At 37.8% G+C, this 9,243-nt stretch overlaps 1 protein-coding gene across 1 annotated transcript in view; it reads right to left on the bottom strand.

Annotated features, from left to right (window-relative positions):
- Nucleotides 1–1,943: 1,943 nt before the first annotated feature.
- The window catches only part of FNDC3B (fibronectin type III domain containing 3B), a 165,943-nt gene continuing 158,643 nt past the window's right edge, over nt 1,944–9,243 (bottom strand). Inside the window, exon 23 of the mRNA XM_017889478.1 lies at nt 1,944–5,191. The gene's annotated coding sequence lies outside the window, so the exon portion shown is untranslated. The remainder of the gene's footprint in view (nt 5,192–9,243) is intronic.

The raw sequence follows: 9,243 nt of genomic DNA, 5'->3' as shown, positions 1-9,243 counted from the left end.
TTAAAAAATAAAAGCTTTCCTAGATTCAGTCTATATTGCTTGAAGGGTGAAAAATAAAACAAAAACACAAAGAAGCCAAATTTGAATAAATTCCCAGCACAGAAAAACTTTGAGGCTGTGCCTTTTGCACACAGTACACCCTACTGCCAAGTAAGCCTCCTTTGCAATAGGAAATCAGGTGTTAAATGCTTTCTGTCCTAGATGGGAAATTTTTGGGTTTGGTCTCAGAAACTCAAGTCCAATTAACTTAAACATAAAGGGAAGTTTATCATAAGGAAAACAGGGAAGTGGGTCTCAGCAAACCGAAAAACAGGATGAACTGGGCCTTAACTAGGGTTCTTGTAAGGAATCTAGTCCTTAATAGATTAAATTAGTGTCTAATAATCTAATAGGAATAGATTAGATTATTAATAAGAATTTATTCCTTAATCCTTTTCTTTTCTCTTTTCCTTCCAGCTTCCTTGTTTCCCCTCACTGAACACTGGCTTTCTCTACATCTAGAAAACCAGCTGCCCTAAATTTTCAAGCTTTTCATCTTATAGCTTCAGTCATTGGAGCAAGACCAATTTGAGTCTTAATCCCACATCCAGGGATGGGTCCAAGTGTAGGCTAGGGACCCATTTTTTGAATAATACACATTAGTCTGTGCAAGGGGTCTTGGGAGAACACAACTCCTAGAGAACCAAATGGATAAAGTTAGGGGTGGAAGAGGGTGTCCCTGGCTCACTGCTCATAGGAAAGACTGTCAGACAAAACAAGAGGCCCATTATACCCTTGCTCCCTCCCCCAGGCCTATTTTAAAACCAACATCTATTTTCTTATCTCAGGCTCTGCAAAATAATGAGATGTTTATGTGTGTGTGTGTGTGTGTGTGTGTGTGTGTGTGTGTGTGTGTATGAACCTTCAGGGTTTGTGCCAAAGAACTTTAACTTTCCAAATGCCAATTTTCACTCATGTGACTATTCAGAAGTACTGAACAAGGAAATATGCACAGTAAAACAGAAAATTCTAAGGCAGTCATTGAGGCTGGTGGAGATCAGCTGCACACATTTTCTAGTCCAGTTCAATTTCCGGTTCTATGTGCATCAAAGTTTTTCTTCTCACCTCCTTCAACAGAACTCTTTTCACCCAAAGAAAAAAAAGAATGTATGTGCAGGTGCTAGCATACAAATGTGTTCTGTTCCATAGATCCATTTGTATCTCAAGAGGCAGTGTTCCACAGTGCATCATTCTCAAACTTTGGTCATTTGCTTATCATCCCTATGATTTCTGCCATATCTGAGTAGCCCTTGCACTATGAGTTACTTATATTTCTTTTATCAACTTCAATATCCACTTTAACTTTTTTTTTGGTGTATCTCCTTTGTACAGATGACAAAAATTACATAATTTGCAAGACGTTAGACATGTGCCACTTAGAATTATCTTGTATAACCGCCTTAGTTTGGGAAACACTGTTATAGTAGAAAATCAGAGACATTCAATGGCTCATAGTGCAAAAAATTTTATCTGAATTGAACATTTCTCTAATGAATTGGACAGGAAATAAAAATCCATACCTTTAGTCCTAAGAAAAAAATTAAGACTCATCCTTTACTATATTTATCCTTTGACTCAAAAGGGGAAGAAATTTCAATTCTTTGATATGTTTTGTTTGCCATAAAATGCATTTTATTACACAAATAATACATAACTCATTTTTCATTTATTTATTTATTTTTTGAGACTGAGTCTCACTCTGTTGCCCAGGCTGGAGTGCGGTGGCATGATCTCAGCTCCCTGCAACCTCCGCCTCCTGGGTTCAAGCGATTCTCCTGCCTCAGCCTCCCAAGTAGCTGGAAGCTCCTGCCACCACGCCCAGCTAATTTTTGCATTTTTAGTAGAGACCGAGTTTCACCATGTTGGCCAGGCTGGTTTCGAACTCCTGATCTCAAGTGATCCGACTGCCTCGGCCTCCCAAAGTGCTAGGATTACAGGCATGAGCCATCATGTCTGGGGCCCATTTTTCATTTATAAGGCTAAAATATTAGTGAAGACTAAACGACTCTTTAACCATCACTTCCCCACTCCCTATTAGGGTTAATCTGAGTTATGAATTCGGAATGTATTCTTCCAGACTTCTTCCTTTGCATCTGGCCACTGTAATCTCTGTTCAGCTTAATGGTCCTCTAATGACTGTTCGCAGATTTCCTTAAATACCAGGAACCAATCAATCTTCCACTCTTTGTCAAGGGCTCTGAATGTTGAAGTACACCTTTAAAGCTCAGGAAGTTTACAATTCTGGTTAAGCCAAGACCTTGAGATCAGACAGAAGTGAAGGATGGGGGTGTTCTCCATCTTCTGAGTCTGGGCACATGCATATGGTCTGCTAGATCCCCACGACTATGTCAGGAACTTTTAAAAGTCCCCTATGAACATTTCATTTCCCAGATCTTCAAGTTTTTATCCAATTTATTTGCCTCAATGGGTACTGCTGCCTAGGCAGCTGCCGGGTTAAACAACTGCACTGATTATTTTTCAACAAGTACCCTGGGTATTAGGCTTTTCCCATGGAGCAGCTGCCAGTCAGTTTAAATAATAACACCCTACAAATGGCACCTTTTCCGGGTAGCTGTGAGGAAGGATAAATAGTGAGAACGCTCTGGGGAGGAGACGTCTTGAAGAGCTCCAAACTGCCTCTCCTGGCTGCAGGGGTGCTGATTCCAAGACTACGGCAGAGCTTTGGAGAGCTAGGATAGAGGAGATTGAGTTACAATGCCATAAAACCAGCTGTTCTTACCAAGGTTCAGATGGTTGCAAACCTGTGGTTAATTTCCAAAGTTCTGGAAAAGTTGATTCCGGTACTTTTTTGCTACTGTTTTTGTTGTTTTTATGGAGAAGTGGATTCATGGAGGTCCTCATTCCATCATTTTGGATGTCCTGTACATGTTTACTCACCTTTGATGGAAATACTAGAAAAGATAACATCCATATCCATGCCAGAGATTTAGTGAAAAATGTGATCAAGAGCAGAACAAAATGCCCCAACCAACAAGGGCAGCCAATATTCATCTCCATTGATAACCTCCACATCAACAAGACCTAGAGTTGCCAGGTCTTCCAACTTTCAGTAGAATCTGGAATTTCAGTATTTTATGTAAAATTTCCAAATTTCAAAATATTGACAACTACTTCATTAAGAAAGTAAAGTATTGCACTGAAAATAACACACCTGAGGGAAAAGATTATGGGTTGAAGCAGCAAGTCTATGAGCCACATCACTGTTCTGCCAACGTTTGGTTACCAAATTAGGTGAGTTCAATTCAACGAATCTTTTTTAGCTTCTAATATGGGCCAGAAAATGTGCTAGATGCTGCAAAGTTAAAATGAGGCTTGCTGCCCCATGCACACACCCCCTTCCCCCAGCGTTTGAGGTACTAGTCTAGTACTGAAGGTGGGAATTACATTTTAGTTGTCACCCTGAGTAAAGGGTATCTGTAGACAGATTTAACTATTAATTTTAATTGACTCAAGGCAAAATATCCTGAGAGATTTGTTTAAAAGGGCCATTTTACAATCCCCTGTTTAGGGAAGTGTATGTGTACACTCAGGTCAATTGGGGATGGGGAAAGGGTAAGAACATGACAGTTGCATAAATCCTTTTGTGGCATAGGGTCAGAGAGCCAACTTCTGACCTAAATAAAAAGCACTGGAAACAGAATCCCATGGATGCTTCTTTGATTTATTCACTTATATGGGAAAGCTTATCCTCTAGTAGCTTCCTGAGAAAAGGTGCATGGGAGGCAAACTTGTGAGATTTTCCAATTTAAAAAATGTCTTCATGGTACCTTACACTTGATTGAGAATAGGCAGGCAAGAAATCTATTATATTTCTTTCAAAATCTTGAAGCAATTGCTTCACTTATGTCTAACGCCACTCTTGATTCCCAATCCTTCTATGTGACCAGCTTTTCATGTTGGGGAGGTTCTTTTGGTCCTAGTGTTTTGAAACTTCAAGATGGCATGCCCTGGTACAAGTCCTATTTTCATCCATTGTGTTGTGTGCCCCCATACCCTGTTATTCTAGAAATTCATGTGTTTAATGATTTCCTCTCTTCCATTTTCTCTGTTCTTTCTGGAGTTCCTATTACTTGGATATTGAATGGTCCTGGTCAGATCCTAATCTTTTCATTTCTTTTTTTCTCCATTTTTTGGGTTATTTGCTAAATTTCAGCTTCCAAACCCGGTACTGAATGTTTAATCTCCAAGAACATTTTCTTGTTAACAGTTCCTCTTCTACAGTTTTCTATATTTATTCTACAGATGTCTTTTCTTATCTCTTGGAGATATGACAGTTTTTTGAAGCTTATTCTCCGTGCAGTCTCTGATTCTTCCAAGTTGTTGGTTTGGGCTTTTCGTCCATGTTAGACACTTTCATCAGATGCCAGGTTATCACTGGTTAAGATGAAAGACTAAAAAGCTGATAGGGCATTGCTGATTGAGAGTTTCACTTTTTAGCAATGATTCTCAATTTCATATACACAGTGAAATCACCTGGGGAGCGTTCAAAAATATTGATCCCTCTGCAATACTCATTTTATTGGTGTGGGGTACGAAAATTTTTAAAAGCTCCCAAGGTGATATTAATGTACAGGTTGAAAAGTACTACGCAAGAGTGCTCTGGCTGAACCATTTCATTGAAGATCTTTAGATTTTTTGTTGTTGCTGTTCCCAGCCCATGGGGTTCTTTGTAATATTCTTCTGTATGCCTAGGTTCACTAATGTGCTTCTGATATGGTGCCTTCATTCTCAACTGTGGATAGTGTCCCCCAGTTCAGGGACTTTCTATTTGAACCTTCTCCTGAGGATAAACCTCTAGGCTTCTGCAGGAGTGATGGAGGTGGGAGGGGAGGAGGGACATTTTTGTCCAGCTGAAAAAAAAAAGGGGGGGAGGGATTTTATGGATCTAGCTGCATTTTAAACAGCTTTCAACCAATACCATTTTAGCCTCCTCTCTCGCTTCACTATCACTTCAAAGGGATATGTTGCTGTCAATTTTTGAGCCTTTAGGATATCGGGCATTGAGAATAAAAAGATTGATGCTCATTTCCTCCTCTGCCAAATTACAATTAACTTTTGTTGATCATATTTCCAACATTCTGGTGCCAATAACTCCTCTCTTTCTTCCCAGTCTTGAGGGTTGAGTTGTGACCTAAAAAAAAAAAAATCCTTTATTTTCAGTGGTGTCAGAAGCATACAAAATTTGATGTGCTCAATTTGTCATCTTTACCCAGAAGAATAATTACCATGCTTCATATAAGTGAGGTTCAATAAAGTTATAGTTTTTTTTTTACACATTTTCCTGAAAAATAAAAGAGAGAGTGGGAATTCCTACCAAGACAATCTAAAATCACAAAACCATGGCCAGAGCAGGAACACTGTGTTTTATTGCTGTTGTTGTTGTTGTTGAATGAGACCTGCAGGAAATGAGATGAACACTCTAGAGTTTGTCAGGGGAGAGGAAGCACCCAGTGTGCCAGGTGAAACGAGGGCAATCTGGACTCCTGAGTTTTGGTAGGCAGATAAAGTATTAGGCAAAAAGGTACATTATCCACAGAGACTCTGATAAAGGATTAAACTGGCAGCCTATATAGTCCACAATCACCTTTTAGTTGGCCCATGAGGGAAATCTGGATTTTTAGCTTCTTTTGAAACATGGACACAGGTGATTGTGGCTCACAGTCCTGCAAGGCCTTGGTCAGCAAGAGCTGAGCTGCTGCCTCTGTGGAAGGCCACCTGCCTGGCCTCCAAAAACACATGAATTTTCAACTTCTCTGAATATGCTTTAAGTATTTAAAAAGGAAGAATAAGGCCGGGTGCAGTGGCTCACACCTGTAATCCCAGCACTTTGGGAGGCTGAGGTGGGTGGATCATGAGGTCAGGAGATCGAGACCATCTTGGCCAACATGGCGAAACCCCATCTCTACTAAAATTTTAAAAAATTAGCTGGGCGTGGTGGCGAGTGCCTGTAATCCCCAGCTACTTGGGAGGCTGAGGCAGGGGAATCACTTGAACCTGGGAGGCAGAGGTTGCAGTGAGCTGAGATCGTGCCACTGCACTCCAGCCTGGTGACAGAACAAGACTCTGTCTCAAAAAAAAAGAAAAGAAACAACAACAACAAAAGCAATCCTAGTCATGGCAGAAAAACCCTACTTAAGTCAGAAAGAATTAAAACATTTATTGGGCATAAATATATTACATATACACTACAGATACAGTTAGGTATTACATATAGCATAGTATTTGCAAAATCTATACATTAAAATTGATATGGCAGTTTTAATACAATGTATAGGAAATAGTCTAAAATTTACAATACAGGAAAACATGATTTTCTTTTTCTCCTAGAGTTGAAAAGCTTGGAATGTATGTCCAACAGTGAGGTAAAACATTTTATCTTTCAATTTAAAGAATTGTGCAAGGATAACATTCAAACACATTCAATTAGGGCACTTCTCAATTTTGACATGAATACTGAATTACTGTAGCCAACAAAACAAGGTTAGAAAATGCCAACATTTAAAGTTGATAAGAACAAGGCAGAGAATATGCAGAAAGTCTCTTTAAAAGTGTTCTTTTCAACAATTTCTTTGAGGACAAAGGGCAGTTTGCTTCACATGACTGGAATTTCTTGTGCCAGGGATGAGTTTGACATACAGAGAAGAGTCAGAGCATCAGAAGACCACTCATTCACTCCTCACATAGCAAAAGGGCAAAGAGATCAGGTTAATAGAACACTTTATTTTATTGTTCGTGTGTAATGGCAATATATATAGTTATATATCAATATCACATATACATATTTGTGATAGAAAACAGTGCCAAAGAGAGTAATAATTTTCTGACTGAAGGAATATAATGAATACCAAATAATGGAGAGCAATAAAATAAAGTGCTGTCAGCTTTTTATTTCACACACTTCAGCTTCCTGGTGGTTAAATGACAGTATGAAAATCTCAAGAAGATCAAATATTCATATAGATTTTGGCCTAAAGTACTATTTACTTAAAAAAAATTCAACCAATTCAGAGAATTTCTTTATAGCAGCAGTTCTGAAGTGTTTCAAAAAAGAGACTTCCCCAACCCCCCGAGAGGGGGCTTTGTACTCAGTTGAATTTTCGTTGCTTAAAAAATACCTCTCCCTGAAACACCTGCATGGAATTTTTTAGAAAATGCACATGCTGTGTCACAGTGGGTCACAGCACATGTTTAAACAGGGGGGTGAGTTTTGGAAGGCCAGAACTTTGGCAAAAATATATTTACCTCGATGCCATCAGTTTGCAAAGCTAATTAAACTAATTATTATAGTCAATAATAAAATACAGAACTCTCTAGTACTCACTACATCAATATAGGCACACAGAATAATTCATTGATCTCAGCATTTTCTTCCAAGAGATGATTATGGTTTTGGGGTACATGTAAACGTTTCAATCACTGATAATGGATTTCTTTCTTTTTTTTTTTTTTTTTTGGCATTTAATGCACTAGATGCTCTTATCTTTTTAAAAACACAAGAAAATGTCAGAAGATTAATAATACTACAGATGTTGCCAAGGAACAAGACTGACCTAAAATTACAAAAGTATAAAACACAAAAATATAACATGCTACAAGGGAAAATTAGTACATAAGTACATTTAAAAAATTTTTACAATAAATAAAGATTGCACTGTAATTGGCATTTAAAGTACTGTATGCAGAATATAGTATAAATAAACCAAAAACAAAATAATGTTGGTTTCCCCATGACTTTGGTATGGGAATATTATAAGCTAGTACAGGATACTGCATCTTAGACAACAAAGACCAAGCACAAAATAGCTATGATCAAGAAAAACCAAGTAGCAAAAATATACAAAACAGAAGCAGGGGATACACTGTGTCTGTTGCACCCTTTTGGAATATATTTGCACCTCCAACTCTTAAATGTCCCTGAGGTACTCGAACATTATGGACTTCATATAAATAATCCAATGACTTTGGGTTAAAATTGATTATCTCATGACTCAAAATAAACACATAAGAGTAACACTTTGCACTCCAATAGCACCTGTTGGTCAAATATCTCAAAGCACTTACAAACATAAGAATCCCCATTTTATTTTATTTTATTTTTCATGCATGGGAAAACTGAGGCACAGAGAGGTAAAGTGACGTGTTCAGGTCACGCAGCAAGTTAGTGACAGATCCAGGGAGAGAATCTAGGCTCTTTGATTCCCAAACACCCTGTGTTTACCATCAAACACCATTCCCTCTCCAACCATGGCCAGGCAACCCCACAGAAATAGAAACTACAAATTTAGATGACTCTCTTTTGGGTTTTATCAATTTTCATCTGCGGTTACATTAGTATTATGTGCACTGAATTAAGGTATTGAAATTCAATCACTTCATTGATACCTCAAAGAACAGCCTAAAGGCAAATGCTTCAAAAATAATGAGCTGACACATAAGAAGACTGCTCACAATTAGTGTAAATCATGGACAATGGGCAGAGGCACTAAACTGTCGCCAGTTCTTGTCATATAATTCTGGTCAAACATAACAGAATATAATAACTCTAGTGATTAGAAGTAGTTATATACAAAGACAAACAAACAAGTTAAAGCAGCCTTTAAAATAGCTGAACAAGAAAACAACTAACTATTGCACAATGCCCTCTTAAAGTTACTGCTATGAATTGATGTGGTAAAATCTACAATGCTCCATGATTTATAGGTGCATTCTGGTTACTTGATTTCTTATACAGGCAGCTCATAGTGTTAAAATTATAAGAAATACAGATTATTAAAACATTTTAGATTAAAGTACACATTTTGATTTAAATGAGCTAAACACAGTTAAATAACTGAGTGACAAAATGGTTGTTTAGGGCAGTCTTATCTGAGTGAACATATCTTCTGTATGTTGCTGTTGCTGTGTGGTAATACTCTGACAACAATGAAATCCTAGCCCTGTAAGTACACACACGGTGATTCATGTTTACAGATATAGATGATCAAGACATAAGAAGTGACTGGTGAATATAAATTACTAAACTGTAACAAAAAAAAATCAAAGGCTTGCAAAAGACATCAGTGAAAACAGAATGAATGAAGGTAAATCTGAAAATTTAAAGGAAAACATAAGAAAGCTAGCTTTTGGTATCTGGTATGCTTTTCTTCTTCTTTTTTTTTTTCCTTTTTCTTTTTTTTTTTTTTT

The sequence above is a fragment of the Rhinopithecus bieti genome, unplaced genomic scaffold (genome assembly GCF_001698545.2).
Source record: "Rhinopithecus bieti isolate Rb0 unplaced genomic scaffold, ASM169854v2 scaffold_18353, whole genome shotgun sequence".
Lineage (NCBI taxonomy): Eukaryota > Metazoa > Chordata > Mammalia > Primates > Cercopithecidae > Rhinopithecus > Rhinopithecus bieti.
Note: the sequence above shows the minus strand (reverse complement) of the source record. Positions and strands in the feature narration are given on the sequence as shown.